Source organism: Molossus molossus, unplaced genomic scaffold, assembly GCF_014108415.1.
Source record: "Molossus molossus isolate mMolMol1 unplaced genomic scaffold, mMolMol1.p scaffold_m16_p_9, whole genome shotgun sequence".
In the NCBI taxonomy this organism is placed as follows: Eukaryota; Metazoa; Chordata; class Mammalia; order Chiroptera; family Molossidae; genus Molossus; species Molossus molossus.
In genome coordinates, this window is record NW_023425403.1 from 38,533,766 (window position 1) to 38,553,225 (window position 19,460).

At 44.8% G+C, this 19,460-nt stretch overlaps 1 non-coding gene and 1 pseudogene across 1 annotated transcript; one reads left to right on the forward strand and one right to left on the reverse strand.

Moving 5' to 3' along the window:
- Positions 1 to 17,844: 17,844 nt before the first annotated feature.
- LOC118622355 lies at positions 17,845 to 18,402 on the forward strand (annotated as a pseudogene).
- A 324-nt stretch (positions 18,403 to 18,726) lies between these two features.
- Positions 18,727 to 18,833, reverse strand: LOC118623075. The gene has a single exon (XR_004958189.1). It is a non-coding gene; the product is annotated as a U6 spliceosomal RNA (small nuclear RNA).
- Positions 18,834 to 19,460: the final 627 nt, after the last annotated feature.

Consider the following 19,460-nt stretch of genomic DNA (forward strand, 5'->3'; position numbering starts at 1 on the left):
AGGAACTAAGAAAGTCACAGAGGCCTGTGCAAGTTGAAGAAGGATTGTGTAGAGAAAGAAAGTAAAAAGATAAAAAGGATAAAAGAAAGGGGCATACATATTATAGGAAGACAGCTCATTGGAGGAATATCAAGAGGGGAAGAAGATAGGACACCGAGTGAGAGAGGGAGAGCTTGTCCCTGGTGGTGGGATAACAGTCTGGGATGTAGTAAAGGGAGTAACAGGTTTAGGCTACTCCTAACCCTTGGATCAGACAACGGCCCTGCCTTTATAGCAAAGATATCACAGGATATCTCTAGATGGTTAAATAGTGATTGGAAGCTCCATTGTGCTTATTGCCCACAGAGTTCTGGGCAGGCAGAGTGCATGAACAGGACCTTAAAGAAAATTTTAACCAAATTTACTTTAGAAACTGGTGAAAACTGGACCACTTTGCTCCTTCTTGCCCTCTTACAGATGAGATGTACCCCATACTGGGAGGGATTCTCCCCTTATGAAATTGTATGGTAGGCTTCCTCCCATTCTTCCCAAGCTCAGAGAAGAATTGAAGATTGAAATTCACAACTGTTTCTTGCTCAAGTTCTTGCAGGCCCTGTAGCCATGCCCAGAAGGCCATCCATAAGCATGTCTGCGATGCCCTGCCTGTGCCCCCCTCCCCATGGCAGTAAAGATTAATGGCATTCCAATCTGGTTACATCACTCTTGGCTGAAGGCAGAAAAGACAATATGGACTACAGAAGAGACTCAGGACACCCTAAAAATAAGACTCTTGCATTTATCAGGTCCTTAATCTCTTCAGTTATGACTGTTCAGGGGAATGGTCATGACTGTTCAGGGGAATCCTTATAGACATGGGCCTCAATGGAAATGGTAACTTAGAAATGGAATATTAGGGAAGGTCTTAAGAAATGTTACTACAAAGGGAATAGAAAAACCTCTTTTCAACCTTGATCTATGTGACCTCTTGAGGGGGACTGTTGGGGTCACAAGGATTCCTAAGGTCTGGGGTTGGCTCCCAACTAGGAGGTACCCCAGCATGGGGCTGTGGAACATCCTGCTGCAGAAAGGAGGTTACAAGAAATAGGAATTTATATTTGCCCATGAGGCGGCAAGATTACTGCTAGTTGCCTAAATGCTAATGAATATTTCCGTCCCTCTTGGGGTTGTGAAACCATATCTACTATTGCAGGCTATCTAAGAAATAGGGCTCCACATATAAATTTTAAAAGGCTGACCAACCCCAACTATCTACCAGAATCTAAGGGATCTCAGCCTCCAAATAGATACAGATCTCAGCCACTTAGAAAACTTCTTGTAATTAAGGGACAATATAACCCTGTCTCAGAAGAGGAAGTAGAGTCAACGATTTGACTTGTTAGGAAAACCAGTGGGGAATGAACTGGTCCCCGAGGCTAAGACAACTAGATTCCATTCGTATCTGGGCCCCTTGGCAAGGCGACTAAGCAACTCCATCTTCATTGGCAGTGACCTTCCTCAGTATTTTTCCAATAATAGGTTGATTACCCCTAGAAGTAAAATAACTTTGCCTAAGGTTATGGTTGACCTACGTAAAGGGATGTATCTTGCAGTTTCTGAGTATCAGGAACTAAAAATCATGAGCCCAGTGACTAATGCTTATTTTGGCTTCTGTAATAACCACTTTTGCACCCACTATTGTACCGGGTCCCTGAGGAGAAGCCAAAAGGGAATGTGGCTTCTGTCTTTAAAAGTGGATGAGTTGCATAAACAATGGACATGGACAACAAAGCTGGGGACAGGGCGGGGAGGGAGAGGGAGAAGGAATCAGTGGGGGAAAAGGAGAAACATCTGTAACTAAAATAAATTAATTTAAAAAATGAAATTGAATTAAATTAAATTAAAATAAATAAATAAAGTGGATGAGCAAGAACAATTGGGGCTGTGATTTGGGGAGAGGCCCCCAGCCCACCGGTGAATCAAGTGCTCCTTTACAATTCAGCTGTGTATCTCTGGTTATCTCAAGGACACGTCATAACACAGCCTAGATGTTATCTTTAGGGAGAGAGAAGTCTGGGGGTCTACACCGCATAATTGGTAATATGCTAGGGAGGAAAGATTAGGGTGAAGATGGTTCTTGTTTTTCCAGTTTGGCCCCTTGCTGGGCATCTGGGGCTTTCTGCCCTGGTGAGCTTCTGCACCTGGCCCATCGTCCTTGCTCTGCTTGCGGAACATTTCTTGCACCTCCTTCCAGGACCAAACTGGAAGTAAACTAAATTGTGGAACACGCACCCTGAACTACATAGAGAAGACTAGCTGGACAGGAAACTTTGAACAAGGAAGGTCAGAAACCACCCAGGGACTGGTAGGAAGGGTGGGTCGTGGGGGGCTGGCCCAGCTCCCAAGCGCTGCAGGCGGAGGGTGAGGAGAGCGGTCTCTGCGGGGGGTGGTGTTCCCCGAGAGGAGCGAGGCCGGGACTCCAGGCTCTCAGCCCAGAGTGCCAGGGCCAAGCGCAGCGGCCTCCCAGCATCCAGCTGTGAGAAGCAATGGGGCTTCCATCTGCCAGGGACAGGCAGCCTGTCGGAGCCGAAACCACGATAAAAACAACACAGCACAGGATTTTAGTTTGCAGCCATCACCTGAGGCTTCAGTGGAGGGAGGGTGGTGGGAACTGGAGTCAGCCGAGGGGAGTCTGGGGTGGGAGGTGTCAATGTAAAAAAATCAATTTATAGAGAATTTTTGTGAATTCACTGAGCCAATTTCAGGAAAGCAAAATCTCAAAGGATTGAGACAATGCTCCAGACAGTGGTACTTTTGCACCTTATTTTCATACATTACAATCAAAAAAGAAGACCTAAGTGGGTTACATGAAATCCACTGGTGATAGTGTTGCTGAAGGGCTATAAGGGCCAGGTGCCTTGACACCTGTGGGCAGGAGGTGCTTGTGACAGCTTTAGAAGACAAATTTTCTAAGTCTCACATGGGAGAGTGGATGGTTTTTATTGGTGTGGAATTACACTTCTGAGGTTGTCAAGTCCCATGCCCCCCAGTCCAGTCCTGGAACAGGGGCAGCCATGGGTTTAGCAAGGCCAGAAATAAGACCAAAGTCCAGAGTGTTCGTTCCCTGTGTTATGTGTCAGCGAGACAACCAGAGACACACAGCTGTGAAGGACAGACAATAATAGGGCAATAAAACATAAAGAACAGACAGCTAAAGTACTGTGAAACTTGTAGTTAAAAATGTCCCACTTGCTAGACCTTGCCCTGGACCCTAAGAGGATTGCAGGAACTAGGTAGGAGGGAAGGAGACAGGCCTCAGCCGGAGCTGACCACTACCCTGTGCAGATAGAACTGCTCACCCCTCAGACATATGCTAACCGCAGATACCCGCTTCTGTACATGCTTGCTTGCTCGCAGACCCTTAGCCCAATTTCTTAACAGGGGCTAAGAAAACTGTATAAACTACCCACCTCCTGAGCTCGGGGCTGCTCGCTCCTCTGCGTAGGATGGGACAGTCGCCGTGCGGCCAATAAAGCTCTCTTAACTTGAACCCAGTTCAGAGTCTGAGTCTGGTCTGTCTCGTTGGTCTACAACATTTGGAGGCCCCAGCGAGATAGACAAACGAGGTGCCCCACTTTGGCGGGTTGACCTCCTCAGACTCCGGGAGACAAGTCCATCCCGGGAGCAGACGGGCGGTCTAGGGGAAGGCCTCAGAGAAGACGTTCCTCCACCCCAGACGCCATTCTGCCCTGGAAATTGTCTCCACTCTAAAATTCCATCTAGAGAGCATCTGGAAACCCTGGGCCCAGGCTCAGCAGACAGGACGACCCCCGGTAAGTCTGCTTCTGAAAACTCTGCAGAGTAATTGGGGAAGTGGATCTGCTGGACGCAGCACATAGGTCCCACCCCGGAGCCGAAGCGAGACGTCGCTCTTGGCCCTGGTTCGGTTTATCTGGCAACCCCTTTGTCTGTCTTATTCATTTGTCTTTTTCTGTTTTGTTTTTCTGTATTGGACCAGCCTATATCCTTCAAAATGAGTCAGGGACCTTCAGGACCTAAGACCCCTCTTCAATGTCTTCTTGGTAAGTTCTCAGATTTCTCCAAGTGAGCCTCAGGTCACGACGTCACGGTGGATCCTGGATCTATGCACACTCTGTGCGAACTAGAGTAGCCCACTTCCCGGGTCGGCTGGTCTTCTCAGGGCACTTCCAATTTAGGCCATTTGTTTGCAGTTTGGGGCATCATCTATGGGAATCCTGGACACCCAGACCAAATTCCCTATATTGATGTTTGGATTGACATAGCTACTAACAAGCCTAATTATATTAAGAAATGTTTATGCCCTAATAGGAAGAAGATGTTAATTGCCCAGCCTCCACAGAAGCCTCAGAAGCCCTCAGCTCCTGCTCCCTCCCAAAGGCTTTACCCTGTTCTTTCAGGTCCCCCAGAAGATCCCCTCATTAACCATTTGGGGCCACCCCCTTATTGGCCTCTGCCACCTGCCATTGCCAGAAAGGCTAAAGCCCTTCAGCCACTCAATCCTCCCCATACACATAGTGGCACCCCTTATAACCCTCCTCCACAGGTGCCAGACTCCTCAGCTGCCATCCTGCCCCTCCATCAGGTTGCTCCACCACCAGGTGGAGGCCAGAATCGGCCCTACATTGTCTATGTCCCCTTATCCACTAGTGATCTGTATAATTGAAAACAACAGAACCCCTCCTTCTCTGATAAACCCCAAGGTTTAATCTGTCTCCTAGAGACGGTCTTCCACACACATCAGCCCACTTGGGATGACTGTCAGCAATTGTTGCAGGTCCTGTTCACCTCCAAGGAGAGGGACAGAATCCACAGAGAGGCAGCAAAATCTGTCCTCAGGGCAGATGACCAACCCCTCATGAATCCGACCCAACCAGAGGCCTACCTCCCCCTACCTTGACCCGATCGGGACCCAAACACCAATCAAGGTATGGAGGCTTTAACCCAGAATTGCCGATCTCTACTTCGAGGCCTCTGTGGAGCTGCTAGAAAGTCAACTAATCTGTCAATGGGGAAATAGGCCTAAAAACACAGGACAAGCTCCACAGAAACCTCAGCCACTTCTTGACCCTAACCAATGTGCCTACTGCAAAGAATATAGCCATTGGAATAAAGACTCACCTTAGGCTCCAGCAGAGAGATGGCAACTAGACGAATTGTGTGGGAATGCTCGAGATTTGGAGGGCACTCAGAGCTTTTGCTGAGTTGCAGACATGCTGGACAGTGGCCATCTTACTCCTTTCCAGGGCTCTGTGGAGAGGTAGTGAACACTCCCTCAGAAATTCAACCCCACCCAGGTGGACCATTGAAATGCAAATTGAGGCCCATTAACAACCAGCATCTGCTCCACCCTCAGGAAATCCTCTTAAGCTGAGCACCTGAGGTTAGTTTTGCATTCAACTGAGAACCCAAGGCTCTTCAAGTAACCACGACTAATAGCCTCCAGGCAAAAAGCTAGAGGATAGCTGAACCATTTCTGGGCTTGCAACTCTGTCCAGGAAAGTAAGATTTAACAGTGGTGTATAACGTGGGTCCTCCCACGCTCATCCAAACAAACCCAGGATAGGAAGCCACAAATAGCAGAATTCCAACACCCACAGGTAAAATTGGGCAGGCTCCAAAGCCCACTGTGATAGACAAAATGGTGAAACAAAGAAACAAATGCCAAATAAAAGAACAAGAGACCACTACCAAAGATGAGATAAATGAGGAGCAGTTAAGCAAGTTAACAGAGCTAGAATTCAGAGCCCTAGTCTTGAGAAAGCTCAACAGCATGAATAAGGACATCAACACCAAGAGTAAAGACATAGAAATGTTGAAAATCAACAAATTGGAAATTAAAAACCACCAAGAAGAAATGAAGAATGACATAGCAGAAATAAAGAACACATTGGAAGGTCTAAACAGTAGAGTAGAGGAAGCTGAGGACCAGATCAGTGAATTAGAAGACAGGGTAGAAAAAAATCAACCAATCAGAAAAACAAAAGGAAAAAACAAAAAAACACAAAGACAGCTTAAGAGAACTGTGGGACAACTTGAAACGGAATAATATTCGCATCATAGGAGTCCCTGAAGAAGAAGAAGAAGAAAATGAGCAAGGGTTAGAGAACATATTTGAAGAAATAGTGACAGAAAACTTCCCTAATTTGGTGAAGGAAGAAGGCATTCAAGTTGAAGAAGCACAGAGAATCCCAAGTAAGAAGAACCCAAACAGGACCACACCAAGACACATAGTAATTAAAATGCCAAAAATTAAAGACATAGTAATTAAAATGCCAAAAATTTAAAGACAAAGAGAGAATCCTAAAAGCAGTAAGAGATAAGCAACAGGTTACCTACAAAGGAACCCACATAAGGCTCTCAGCTGACTTCTCAACAGAAACACTACAGGCCAGAATGGAGTGGCACTACGTAATCAAGGTCATGGAAAACAGGATCTGAATCCAAGACTACTCTATCCAGCAAGGCTATCATTCAAAATAGAAGGTCAAATAAAGAGCTTCCCAGACAAAAAAAAGGCTAAGGGAAGACATTAGCACCAAACCATCACTGCAAGAAATGTTAAAAGAACTGCTGTAATTAGCAGGAGAAACAGGAATGAAAATATAACCACACTATACAGAAATGGCACTAAATAAATACATATCAATAATCACTTTAAATGTACATGGATTAAATGCTCCAATAAAAAGACACTGAGTAGCTGATTGGATAAGAAAGCATGACTCATCTATATGTTGTTTGCAAGAGACCCACCTCACAACAAAAGACTCACACACGTTGAAATTGAAGGGATGGAAAAATTCTTCCAAGCAAACAGAAAGGAAAAATAAAGCTGTGGTAGCAATACTCATATCTGATAAAGAAGATTTCAAAATGAAGGCCATAACTAGAGACAAAGAAGGCCACTACATAACATTGAAAGGATCTATCCAACAGGAAGATATAATATTGATAAACACATATGCACCCAATATAGGAGCACCGACATATATTACAAATCTTCTGGAGACTTCAAAGGAGAAATCAACAGCAATACAATCATAGCAGGGGACTTCAACACCCTACTGACATCATGGAATTGATCCTCTAGACAAAAAATTATCAAGGAAACAGAGACTCTAAATGAAGCACTAGAAAAAATGGATTTAATAGATGTCTGCAGAGAAATACACTCCAAAACTAGAGAATTTACATTCTTCTCAAGTGCACATGGGACATTCTCAAAGACAGACCACATGTTAGGGCACAAACTAAATCTCTACAAATTCAAGAAGACTGAAATCATATCAAGCATCTTCTCAGATCACAATGGCATCCAACCAGAAATCAATTGCAACAAGAACATGCAAAGACATTGGAACACATGGAGGCTAAATAGCATGTTATTAAACAATGAATGGGTTACCAAGGAGATCAAGGAAGAAATTAAAAACTTCCTGGAAACCAATGAAAATGAACACACAACAGCACAAAATCTATGGGATGCAGCAAAAGCAGTTCTGAGAGGGAAGTTCATATCACTACAGGCCTACCTCAAAAAACAAGAAAAATTTCTAATAGACTATCTAACCTCACAACTTAAAGAACTAGAAAGCAAACAGAAAGAAAACCCCAGAGCAAGTATAAAAAAAGAAATAATAAACATTAGAGCAGAAATAAATGACACAGAAACAAAAAAACAATTCAAAGGATCAATGGAACAAAGAGCTGGTTTTTAGAAAAAATAAACTAGATTGAAGGACCCTTAGCTAGACTCATCAAGAAACAAAAAGAGAGAACCCAAATACACAAAATCAGAAATGAAAGAGGAGAAGTAACAACTGATACCACAGAAATACAAAAGATTGTTAACAACTACTAAGAACAATTTTATGGCAACAAATTTGACAATCTAAGCAAAATGGACAAATTTCTAGAAACAAAAAGTCTCTCAAAACTGGACCAGGAAGAGATAAAAAACTTGAACAGACCAATAACAACTAAGAAAATTGAAGAGGTAATCAAGACTCTCCCAGCGAACAAAAGCCACGGCCCAATGGTTTCAAAGGGGAGTTTTACCAAATATTCAAAAAAGAACTAACACCCATTCTCCTCAAACAATTTCAAAAAATTCAAGAAGAAGGAAGACTTCCAAACACATTTTATGAGGCCAGCATAATTCTAATTCCAAAACCAGAAAAAGACACTACAGAGAAAGAAAACTACAGGCCAATATCTCTGATGAACATAGACGCCAAAATCCTGAATAAAATACTAGCAAATTGAATCCAGCAATACATCAAAAAAAGTATTCACCATGACCAAGTGGGATTCACCCAGGAATGCAAGGCTGGTACAATATCTGCAAATCAATAAACATGATACACCACATAAATAAAATGAAGAAAAAAAACCACATGATAATATCAATACATGCTGAAAAAGCATGAGACAAAATCCAGCACCGATTTCTGATAAAAACGCTCAGCAATGTGGGAATAGAGGGATCATATCTTGACATAATAAAGGCCATATATGAAAGACCTACAGCCAACATCATACTCAGTGGGCAAAAACTAAAAGCATTTCCCTTAAGAACAGGAAAAAGACAGGGATGCCCACTTTTCCCACTCTTATTTAATATAGTACTGTAAGTCTTAGCCGCAGCAATCTCACATGATGAAAAAATAAAAGGGATCCAAATGGGAAAGGAAAAAGTGAAACTGTCATTATTTGCAGATGACATGGTATTGTACACAGAAAACCCTAAAAACTCCATCAAAAATCTATTAGACTTAATAAATGAATTTGGCAAAGTAGCAGGATACTAAATTAATGTCAAAAAAACGACGGCATTCGTATGCACCAATGACGAACTCACAGAAAGAGAAACTGAAAAAACAATCCCATTTACCATCGTGGCAAAAAAATTAAGATACCTAGGAATAAACTTAATCAAAGAAGTAAAGGACCTATTTGCAGAAAACTACACGACATTGAAAAAAGAAATAGAGGAAGATATAAAAAAGTGGAAGCACATATCCTGTTCATGGATTAGAAGAATTAACATCATTAAAATGTCCATATTACCCAAAGCAATCGATAGATTCAATGCAATCCCCATCAAAATACCAATGACATACTTCACAGAACTGAAACAAATATTTCAAAAGTTCATATGGAACCTAAAAAGACCTCGAATAGCCACTGCAACCTTGAAAAAGAAAGATAAAGTAGGTGGGATCACAATACCAGATATCAGTTTATACTACAAAGCTACTATAATCAAAACAGCCTGGTACTGGCACAAGAACAGGCATATAGACCAGTGGAACAGAATAGAGAACCCAGAAATGGACTTGAGATATTATGCCCAATTAATATTTGACAAAGGAGGCAAGAGCATACAATGGAGTATAGGCAGCCTCTTTAATAAATGGTGTTGGAAAAAATGGACAGCTACATGCAAAAAAATGAAACTACACCATCAACTTACAAAAACAAACTCAAAATGGATAAAAACTTAAATGTGACCTGTGAGTCCATAAAAATCCTAGAAGAAAATGTACGCAACAAAATTTCAAACATCATACGCAGCAGAATTTTCACTGATACATCACCTAAGGCAACAGAAACAAAGAAAAAAATGATCACATAGGACTACATAAAACTAAAAAGCTTCTGCACAGCAAAGAAACAACCATCAAAATGGAAAGGCAACCCACTGTATGGGAGAGCATCATTGCCAATAATATATCAGATAAGGGGTTAATTTCCAAAATATATAAAGTATTCATACAAGCCAACAAAAGGAACACTAAGAACCCAATTAAAAAATGAGCCCTGGCCTGTTTGGCTCAGTGGTTGGAGCATCAGCCTGCGGTCCAGAGAGACCCAGGTTTGGTTCCTGCTAAGAGCATGTATGTTGGTTGCAGTTTGTCCCTGGCCCTGGTTGGGTCCTGCGGGAGTCAGCCACTCGATGTGTCCCTTTCACATCAATGTTTTTCTCTCTCTCTCTTCCTCTCTTTCCCTCCCACTCTATCTGAACAACAATAAAAAAGGCAGTGGAGCTGAACAGACACCTCTCCAAACAGGGCATACAAATGTCCAAGAGACATATGAAGAAATGCTCAACATCACTGATCATCAGAGAGATGCAAATTAAAACAATAATGAGGTATCACCTCACACCTGTCAGTCTGGCTGCCATCAACAAATCATCAAACAATAATTATTGGTGAGGGTGTCGAGAAAAGGGGACTCTAGTACACTGCTGGTAGAAATGCAGACTTGTGCAGCCACTATGGAAAACACTATGGTGTTACCTCAAAAAATTAAAAATTGAATTGCAATTTGACCTAGTGATCCCACTTCTAGGAATATACCCTAAGAAGCCTGAAACACCAATCAGAAAGAATGCATGTAACCCCATGTTCATAGCAGCACTATTTACAATAGCTAAGATCTGGAAACAGCACAAGTGTTTATCTGTAGACTAATGGATAAGAAAGCTGTGTTACATATACACAATGGAGTACTATGCAGCTGTGAGATAGAAAGATCTCTTATCCTTTGAGATGACATGGAGGGACCTGGAAAGTATTATCCTAAGTGAAACAAGCCAAGCAGAAAAAGACAAATACCACATGATCTCACTTATTTGTGGAATGTAATAAACATAACAGTCTGAGGAATAGGGTAGACTCAGAGACATGGAAGTAGGGTACAGACTGACAACCCTCAGAAAAGGAGGTGGTAGAGGGAGGGAATTAATAAACCACAGAACTTATATGTATGTACGCATAACCAATGGACATGGACAAGAAAGCCGAGGATGGAGTGGGGGGGCTGGGGAGGAGGGTGTCAATAGGGTAAAAAAGGAGAAACATCTGTAACAAAAATAAATAAAAACAAATAAAGAAAGAAAGAAATGCAGAGAGAAAATAAATAATAAATAAATAAATAAATAAATAAATAAATAAATAAATAAATAAATAAAGGAGACCACAGGGCCACTCTCATCTGAGAAAACGCCAATCGTAGGGGCGACAGGGGAATCCAGATCCTCATGCCAGACTGTCCCTACCCTCTCCTTGGCCAAGCTGTCCTGCAGAAACTGCAGGCCTCTATCTCCGTCAAGCAGGAGGGCTCCGCCCTACCCCTGGGGGAACAGGCGGTTTCTCTCCTGCTCTCGGTGCCTTTATCTGAGGAATACCGTCTGTTAGGAGAGCCCCCCAGAGAAATCCCAAATGCTCTCCTTGAGAGATGGAAAAACTAGATACCGAGGGTTTGGGCAGAAACTACCCCCCTGGCCTAGCATCAGGCTCCAGTTATAGTTCACTGATAGCAATGCCTCCCCCATTCGGGTCTGCCAGTACCAATCTCCATAAAGGCAAAGCTAGGAATAACTATGCACATTAATAGACTCAGAGAAGCTGGCATTTTCAAATCTTGCCAGTCGGCCTGGAACACTCACTCCTCTCTTGCCGGCTAAGAAGCCTGGGACTGAGGATTTTAGGCCAGCCTAAGACTTAAGGGAAGTAAACACTCGGGTGGAAACCATCCACCCCAAGGTTCTGAACCCTTCCTGATCCCTCCTCACCGTGTTTACTATACTGTCTTGGACCTGAAGGACGCCTTCTTTTATCGCCTCTCAGCCAATCCATCTTCGCCTTTGAATGGGTTGATCTGGAAGGGGGATTCTCAGGACAACTGACCTGGACCCGACTGCCCCAAAGATTCAAGAACTCTCCCACCGTCTTCAATGAGGCCTGGAGCAAGGACCTCCAACCATGCCGGGAAAGGTACCAACATGTCACCCTGCTATAATATGTTGATGATTTGCTTCTAGCAGCTGCTTCTCTTCCTGAATGTGAGGAGGCCTCGAAGCACTCCTACTAGAGCTAGAACACTTAGGATATTGGGTCTCAGCCAAGAAAGCTCAATTATGCACCATCACCGCGGCCTACCTAGGTTATGAACTCAAAGAAGGAAATCGGTCACTCTCCAATAGCAGGATAGAGGCGGTCATGAAAATCCCTACCCCCACGACCAAGAGACATGTTCAGGAATTTCTTGGGGCTGTAGGGTACTGCCGCCTCTGGATCCCTAGCTTTGCCGAGATCGCTAAGCCTCTCTATACCAGCACAGGGGGAAAGGACGATGCCTTAATCTGGACTGAGATAGAACAACAGGCCTTTGAGAAGCTAAAAATGACCTTAATGTCTACACCAGCCCTAGCTCTGCCTGATATCACTAAGCCCTTTCAGCTCTTTGTCTCTGAGACCTGAGGCATTGCCAAAGGGGTCCCAACCCAATCATTAGGGCCCTGGAAGAGACCAGTTGCCTACTTATCTAAGATACTAGACTTGGCAGCCTCCAGCTGGCCCAGCTGCCTGCGGGTCATAGCAGCTACTGCCATTCCAGTTAAAGAAGCATCCAAGCTGACTCAAGGGCAAGACCTCCAGATCATGGGGACACACTCTGTTGAGGCTCTCCTCAGGAGCCCTCCGGACCGGTGGATGTCTAACGCCCGGATCACCCAATACCAGGCACTCCTCTTAGACTCCTCCTGAATCCAGTTCCTGAAGACCTCTGCCCTCAACCCGGCCACCCTGCTGCCTGACAGTGACCCTCAGGCTCCCCTTCATGACTGCTCAGACATTCTTGAGACTCTAACTAACCTGAGGTCCGACCTAACTGACAACCCTCTCCCAACTCCAGAGCATGCTCTCTATATGGATGGGAGCAGCTTCATCCAGGAAGGGGTCTGAGATGTGGGAGCGGCGGTAGTCACACAAGACAAGGTCATCTGGGCCTGTGCACTAGGGCACAGGACTTCAGCTCAGAGGCCTGAAGTAATTGCTCTAACTCAGGCTTTAACATGGGTGAAAGGCAAGTCAGTAAACACCTACACTGACAGCCTATATGCCTTCGCCACAGCCCACATCCACAGGGCCCTCGACCAAGAAAGAGGACTCCTAACTTCAGGAGGGAAACAGATCAAAAATAAAGAAGAAATTCTTGCCCTCCTAGAGGCCATTTGGCTACCAACAAAAGTGGCCATTATCCACTGCCGGGGCCACCAGAACTCTGGCACCCCTGAAGCTAAGGGGAACACCTTCGCCGATCAGACAGCCAAGGAGGCTGCCCTGAGACCAGTGGGGCCACTAGAGATCCTTCCAGTCCTTCTGGGGAAAAGCCTCCCCAAGGAGCCCTCCTCTACCCAAGAGAAGGAAGAACTCGGATGGAGGCTCAACTGCAACCAGGGGTCGCACGGCTGGAGGCTTCTCCCCGACGGGAGGATCCTCTTGCCTGTGGCCCTAGGCCGAGAGCTGATCTCTCAGCTCCATCAGGGCACCCACCGGGGCAAGACTAAACTCTAGTCTCACAGCCCAGAAATTTTATGTCCCAAACCTCAACAGACGGACAGAATCTGAAATAAGGAGATGCCCTGCCTGTGCCCACGTCAACTCTCACCCTCGGGAAACAACAGACCTCGGAACCTGAGAACGAGGCATAGCTCCTGGTGACCACTGGGAAATTGACTTTACTGAGGTCACCCTGGCCAATATGGTTATAAATATCTGCTTGTTTTCATAGATACCTGCTCCGGCTGGACTGAGGCTTTTCCTACCAAGACTGAAACTGCAACCACGGCAGCCCGGTTACTGCTCTCTGAGATAGTCCCCCGATTTGGCATCCCTCTAGCTCTGAGGTCCAACGATGGCTTGGCATTTATTGCTCAAACCACAAAATTGTTAGCTAAAGTTTTAGGGATTACTTGGAAATTGCATTGTGCCTACAGGCCTCAGAGTTCAGGACCGGTAGAGAGAATGAATAGCACACTAAAGGAAACTTTAAATTCTACCTTGAGACAGGTGACAACTGGGTAAGGCTCCTTCCTTTTGCCCTCCTTCATGTGCGCTGTACCCCTCATCATAAGGGTTTTACCCACTTTGAAATCATGTTTGGCCAACCTCTCCCTATTCTACCTAAAATCAGGGATGAGGTCTTAGCCAACCTAGGTAACCATAACCTCCTCAGCATTTTACAGGCAATCCAGAGGCTGAGAGAACAGACCCAACAGCGAATCAAGGACGCCAGACCCCATCCGGGGACACCCCAGATACCACCGCATGACTTCGCCCCTGGTGACTGGGTCTGGGTCAAGAAACATCAGCCTGCTTCCCTCGAGCCTCGCTGGACTGGTCCTTTTCCTGTTATCCTGACGACGCCCACCGCTCCGGAGGTAGCAGGATGAAAATTTTGGATTCACCACACTCAGGTAAAGAAAGCACATCCTGAGCAAATACCTGAGCAATGGGCCTTACAGTGGACCGAGGAGCCCCTGAAGGTAAAGCTCTCCGGGGTTTCCTCCTAGTCTCTTTCCTGACTCTGATCGCTGGTAAGGCACCTACCCACTTTAGATAACAGTTAACAATTAACATTATAACAATGAGAAGATTTATGGTCTCTGCCCTGGTGCATTGCTTATGCCCTGAGGGGGTCTGAAAAACCGGGGAGTTACTGTGACATCCCAGAGGAATGTTATAATAGATGCAAAAGACAGTAGGCTCAGTTAAAGTAAAGATTGACTTTTGTCAGGGAAGATTCTAGACTAGGACATGACTACCTGCCATAAACTGCTTTTAGTTAAAAAAAGTTTTTTAAAAGATTTCAGACCATCCTTTGTGGTGACTTTAGGTCTCTGCGTTTGCAAGGCCACCTCACAGGCCTTCCCCGAGCTTGTCAGGTTAGCATGTGGCCCCTTTTCCCCCACAGAGGCACTGGGAGATGATGTGGGGAGCAGAGGTACCCGGGCTTGGTCACCCACGCCCCATTCTGCAGCAGCTGCTTTCCTGAGAGGTGCAAGCCCCTGACAGCCTGGCCGAGGCAGTTCCCGCCCTCAGGAGTCCTGCTCCTCCCACTCTTGGATCCCCTGGCGTCAGCCTGCAGCCCCACCACTGCAGCAGCAGAGACGCGGCCCACAGGTCTGGCAAGTCACAGGGGCTTCAGTGACTAGTTTGAGGTGAGGCCATTCCCCCCACTTTCCATGACCTGGACTGGTGCTTCCCCATCACCGGCATCCGTCTCCCAAACTCGAAGTGTCCCCACGAGGCTTGCAAGCAGGGCAGCAGTGAGCACGGCAGTTCATTCCAGGCAAACTTCCTGAACTTGTCCCCAAGGCCCCCTTTTCTCTGACCGCTTAGTGAGCCGAAGCAGCCCAGCCCAGGCTTATTTCCCCGGCCCTTCCTTGTTTCACATTCCCAGCTTTAATAAGCATCCTCTAAAAATCACCTGGATTTGTGTCGTGAAACTTTTCTTACATGAAGTCAAGAACCCCCCCCCACTACCGGCTGGCCCTAGGCAGACCCGCTCCGGGCCAGGTCCCCTTTCTGGCAATGCCATTGTGTTCAAGTAGTATTTGACAAAGGAGGCAAGAGCACAATGGAGTAAAGACAGCCTCTTCAACAAACGGTGTTGGGAAAATTGAACAGGCACATGCAATAAAATGAAACTAGACCACCAACTTATATCATACACAGAATAAATTCAAAATGATAAAAGACTTAAATGTAAATTGCAAAACCATAAAAATCCTAGAAGAAAACACAGGCAGTAAAGTCTCAGGCATTTCACATAGCAGTATTTTCGCTGCTACATCTCCTAGGACAAGAGAAACAAAATAAAAAATAAATGGCATTATCAAACCAAAAAACTTCTTCACATAAAAAAAAAAAAAACACCAACAAAATGAAAAGGAAACCCACTGTATGGGAGAACATATTTGCCAACGATGCATCTGTTAAGGGGTTAACTTTCAAAATATATAAAGAACTCATACAACTCAACAAAAGGAAGACAAACAATCCAATTTAAAAATGGGCAAAACAGCCGGTGTGGCTCAGTGGACTGAGCATTGACCCATGTACTAAGAGGTTGCCGATCAATGTTTCTCTCTCACATTGATGTTTCTATCTCCCTCCCTTCCCCTCTTTCTTAAAAATCAATAAAAACATATTTTGAAAAAAAAAAAAAAAAAGGGCAAAAGACCTGAATACACATTTCTCAAGAGAGTACATACAGAAGGCCAATATGTAAGGACAGAAAATAGGCCTTTCTTTTTGTTATGATTTTTTCACAATTTATTAAAAGCACCTTGCCCGGCTGGTATAGCTCAGTGGTTGAGCGTTGACCCATGCACCAAGAGGTTGCCAGTTTGATTCCCAGTCAGGTCACAAGCCCAGGTTGTGGGCCCAATCCCCAGTTGGGGGCATGCAGGAGGCGGCCAATCAATGTTCTCTCTCATTGATGTTTCTATCTCTCTCTCCCTCTCCCTTCCTCTCTCTCTAAAATCAATAAAGAAAAAATATTAAGTAAATAGTAAAAGCACCCGAACATTTAACCCAGAGATTGTTGGCTCCTGTGACTCAAACCCTCTTCTGTTCAAACAGAACAGCAGCACCAGGTAAGTCACCAAGGCTACACTCTTCCACCTCCTCTCCCTGCTGTTACATCAGCTTCAGCCTGGTTAGTAAGAGTTTCTCCTCTTCAGCCCCCTCCCCTTCAGATAGGCCTCTCCCTTGTGAACTCTTTTTTTTTTAAATATGTTTTTATTGATTTTTTTAGAGAGAGGAAGGAAGAGAGATAGAAATATAGATGTGAGACACATCTATCGGCTGCCTCCTGCATGCCCCCTACCGGAGATAGAGCCAGCAACCTGGGCATGTGACCTGACTGGGACTTGGACGGGGACCTCTCAGTCTATGGGACGATGCTCAATCCATTGAGCCACATCAGCTGGGATCCCTCTTGAACTCTTTATAGCCTTTTCTAAGCTTATTTTACAGACAGGGGAAAGAATGATAAAGACATTTCCTCTCCTTTTCTGGGGGTGGAGGGGTGGGAAGAGATAAGCCAAAGAACTTGTATGCATATATGCACAACCAATGGACACAGACAACAGTGTGGTGAAGGCCTGGGGGGTGGGTGGGAGTGGAGTGAACGTGGGGGTGGTGTCAATGGGGGAAAAAGGGAGAACATCTGTAATACTTTCAACAATAAACATTAAAAAAAGGGTCCTGGTCAGTTTTCTCAGTGGTGAGAGCCTCTGCCTGGGACCAAAGGGTCGCAGGTTCAATTTCCAGTCAAAGGCATGTACCTGGGTTGCAGGTTTGATCCCTGGCCCTGGCTGGGGTCCTGTGGGAGGCAATCAATCGATATGTCTCTCTCACATTGATGTTTATTCCCCTCTCTGCCTCCTTGCCTTCCACTATATCTAAAAATCAATGGAAAATTATTCTTTGGGCGCTGGCCAGTTTGGCTCAGTGGTGGAGCGTCGGCCTGCGGACCAGAGAGTCCCAGGTTCGGTTCCCGCTAGGGGCATGTACCACACACACATACACACACACACACACAAAAGAAAATTATTCTTTGGTGAGGATTAACCAAAAAACTAAAAAGATTAAAAAAATGCTTTTAAAAGTAAATTTTGTTGATAAAAAATAGATTAAAATTTGTATTTTTTAATCATTTCCCTACAATATAGTTTTTCACTTCTTTTTGTTAGTAAATACAGTATACATATTATAAATGATATAGAAAAGTAAAAAATACAAACATGATAAATAAGCCTGGCTGGTGTGACTCAGTGGTTGAGCATAGACCCATGCACCAAGAGGTTGCCGGTTCGATTCCCGGTCAGGACACATGCCCAGGTTGTGGGCCTGATCCCCAGTGGGGGGCGTGCAGGAGGCAGCCAATCAAAGTTCTCTCTCACTGATGTTTCTATTTCTCTCTCCCTTCTTCTCTCTCTAAAAATCAATAAACAAAAAGAAGAGAGCCATGAGTACGCTCAGGCTTCCGAAGAGGCTGGCCTCAGTGTCCTCTGCTGTGGAAAAAGGTGTTGTTGGACCCCGGTGAGACCAATGAAAACGCCAATGCCAACTCCTGTCAGCAGATTCGGACGCTGATCAAAGATGGGCTGATCAACCGGAAGCCTGTAACTGTCCATTCAAGGTCTCGATGCAGGAAAAACACCTCGGCCCGCGGGAAGGGCAGGCATATGGGCATAGGTGAGCGAAAGGGTATTTATTGCCAATGCTCGAATACCTGAGAAAGTAACCTGGGTGAGGAGGATGAGAATTCTTCTCCAGCTACTCAGAAGATACTGTGAATCCAAGAAGATCTACCACCACATGTACCACAGCCTGTACCTGAAAGTGAAGGGTAACGTGTTCTAAAACAAGCAGATTCTCATGAAACACATCCACAAGCTGCAGGTAGACAAGGCTTCTGGCTGAACAGGCCGAGGCCAGAAGGTCTAAGACCAAGGAAGCTGGCTCCGGGCCAAGAAGGAGGAAATCATCAAGATGGTGCAAGGAGGAAGAAACCAAGACATAAAGCTTTGCCTCTCTTACCTGTACATAGTGGCCTTGGCAATTACATGGATCAATCATTTAATAAAAGTAGCCTTCATCTAAAAAAAAAAAAAAATTCTAAACCACTGCTCTCATACCACCCAAAGATAACCAGTTATTCTTAATGTAGTTTCTATCATTTTTTATATATATATTATTTAAAATGATCGCATAGAATATATATGTATATATACATACTAGTTATATACATATATGCATATATGTTACTTACGCCTTTTTTTCCTTATTAATCATGACCATATTTTCAATATCATGAAAATTCTTTTAAATAACAACAACAAAATTAATAAATATGGAACACTTCACAAATTTGCATGCCATCCTTGTGCAGGGGCCATGCTCGTTTTCTCTGTATCATTCCGATTTCAGTCTACGTGCTGCCGAAGCGAGCGCTCTCCTCTCCTTGCTGCATCTGCCTGCAGGAATGCCTCCCAAAGAACCAACAAGCTGCAGCTCCTCCAGGCAGCCCCTGGCATCTGCAGCTCCTCCAGGCAGCCCCTGGCATCTGTTCGGCTTCAACAGGGTCCCCTCCCTGCCCCGATGGCCCTTTACTCCCTAAAGCCCCCAGTAAAAGACGACTTTCTCTTTCTGCCCTGCCCTTGTGCTGCCAGTCAGTGCTGGGTCCTTTCCCTGACTACGGGGAAAGTAATACAATTCCTCCCTTTCTCTCTCTCGTAAATTCTTTCACAAGCCCAAATCCCCAGCCAAAACCCTAACACAATAGACATATGAAAAAATGCTCAATGTCACTAATCATCAGAGAGAAGCAAATTAAAACTACAGAGTGGTATTACTCGTGCCTGCCAGAAAGGCTGCCATCAATAAATCAGGAAAAGGGGTCCGAGGTGCTCTGTTGGCGGGAATGCAGACTGGTGCAGCCACTGTGGAAACAGTGTGGAAGTTCCTCAAATAATTAACCATGGAATTGCCTTTTGACTCAAGGAGTAGAGAAATATATCCTAAGAATCCCGAACCCCCAATTCGAAAGAATATATGCACCCCTATGTTTAGCGTTGTGTA